General features: G+C 43.0%; 1 pseudogene; it reads left to right on the plus strand.

Annotated features, from left to right (window-relative positions):
- Positions 1-540: 540 nt before the first annotated feature.
- Positions 541-2150, plus strand: LOC103664927 (annotated as a pseudogene).
- The last annotated feature ends 274 nt before the right edge of the window (positions 2151-2424 follow it).

Below are 2424 nucleotides of genomic sequence, written 5' to 3' on the forward strand. Positions count from 1 at the left end.
GTGGTAAGTGCTGGGAAATAAGGGAGTAAAGCAGAATCCGCACATTCAAAGACATAATAGTCTACCCGTCTTGGGGTGTTTGTGTGTGTGTCCAAAAACTAGAGCATGATTCCTTGTCTTGATGAAAATTTTACCTAAACAAAATGAAATGTATGAGTTGGTATTTTCACTGTGTCTGTATGATGTAAAAATATGCAGACAGCTTATATTTAGGAATGGAGGATATGGGAATTCTAAAGAGCTGAATTTTGAACCCAGAAATACACCAGGGGCACAAAAGTGATGAGCTGTGTTTGTGTGGTTAGTTTCCTCATGGTATGCTCCTTCACTTTCCCAACAACAACTTAACATTTGTCACATTGGATTCTATCTGAAGTCAATCTGACTTGAGTTTTAGATATTAGGATCTTCCTTTCATTCATTTCTTTCTAAAATCCCTAAATAGATTTACAAGTTTTTAAAAAGATAATCAGCCTTTTCACAATGGGTTTGCTGCCAGAACACTGGTGTTGTAAAAACCACCACTAAACCTAAACCAAAATGGGAAAGGAGATGACTTGTATCAACATCACTGTCTTGGATGCGTAGATTTGGGCAAGTCTACCACTATTGGTCATCTGATCTACAAATGTGGTGGGAAAGAAAAAAGAACCATTGAAAAGTTTGAGAAGGAGGCTGCTGAGATAGGAAAGGCCAGTTCAAGTATGCCTGGGTCTTGGGTAAACTGAAAGCTGACTGTGAACCTGATATCACCATTGATATCTCCCTGTGGAAATTCAAGACCAGCAAGTATTCTGTGACCATTGTTGACACCCCAGGTCACAGAGACTCCATCAAAAACATTATTACTGGCACATCTCAGGCTGACTATGCTGTCGTAATAGTCACTGCTGATGTTGGTGAATTTGAAGCAGATATCTCCAAGAATGGGCAGACCCACAACAAGCCCTTCTGGCTTTTATACTGGGCGTGAAACAACTAATCGTCGGTGTTCACAAAATGGATTCCACTGAGCCATCCTACAGCCAGAAGAGATATGAGGAACTCATTCAGGAAGTCAACACCTACATTAAGAAAATTGGCTACAATCCCGAGACAGTAGCATTTGTGCCAGTTTCTGGTTGGAACTGTGACAGCATACATTCTGGAGCCAAGTGCTAACATGTCTTAGTTCAAGGGATGGAAAGTCACCTGTGAAAATGCCAATGCCAGTGGAATCACACTGCTTGGAACTCTGGATTGAATCCTGCCACCAGCTCGTCCAAATGACAAGCCTTTGTGTTTGCCCCCCCAGGACATCCACAAAATTCATCGTATTGGTACTGTCCCTGTGGGCTGAGTGGAGACTGGTGTGTTTTTTTGTTTTTGTTTTTTTTAAGATTTATTTATTTATTTTAGAGGAGGGGAGGGACAGAGGGAGAGGGAAAAAGAATTCTAAGCAGACTCCATGCTGAGCATAGAGTCCCATGGGGGCTCTATCTCATGACCCTCAGATCAGAGCCTGAGCTAAAACCAAGAGCCAGATGCTCAATGGACTGTGCCACCCAGGTGTCCCAGAGACTGGTGTTCTTAAACTCTGCATGGTGGTCAACTTTGCTCCAGTCAATGTTATAACTGAGGTAAAGTCTGCTGAAATGCACCATGAAGCTTTGAGTGAAGCTGTTCCTCGGGACGATGGTGGGCTTCAATGTCAAGAACATACCCGTCAAAGATGTTTGTTGTGGCACTGTGGCTGGTGACAGCAAAAATGACCCACCAACAGAAGCAATTGGCTTCATAGCACAGGTGATTATCCTGAACCATCCAGCCAATTCAGCACTGGCTACGCACTTGCACTGGTTTGTCACACAGCTCACGTTGTTGCATGTTTGCTGAGCTGAAGGAGAAGATTGACCACAGTTCTGGAAAAAAGCTGGAAGGTAGCCCCATGTTCCTGAAATCTGGTGATGCTGCCATCATTGATATGGTTCCTGGCAAGCCTATGTGTGTTGAGAGCTTCTCTGACTACCCTCCTCTGGGCCGTTTTGCTGTTCCTAACAGGAGACAGATGGTTTCTGTGGGTGTCATCAAAGCAGAGGACAAGAAGGCAGCTGGAGCTGGCAAGATCACCAAGTCTGCCCAGAAAACTCACAAGGCTCAGTGAATATTATCCCCAACACATGCCACCCCAGTCTTAATCAGCAGTGGGAGAATGGTATCAAAACTGTGTCAATTCGCCATTTAAGTTTAATAGTTTAAGACTGGTTAATAATAGCAATGCATTGTAAAGCCTTCAGAAGGAAAAGAGAATGTTTTGTTTTGTGTGTGTGTGTGTGTGTGTGTGTGTGTGTGTGTGTGTGTGTGTGGCAGTTTTAAGTTATTAATTTTTTAAAAGATTTTATTTCTGTATTTGTCAGAAAGAGAGAGCACAAGCAGGGGGAATGG

The sequence above is a fragment of the Ursus maritimus genome, unplaced genomic scaffold (genome assembly GCF_017311325.1).
Source record: "Ursus maritimus isolate PB19 unplaced genomic scaffold, ASM1731132v1 scaffold_30, whole genome shotgun sequence".
In the NCBI taxonomy this organism is placed as follows: domain Eukaryota; kingdom Metazoa; phylum Chordata; class Mammalia; order Carnivora; family Ursidae; genus Ursus; species Ursus maritimus.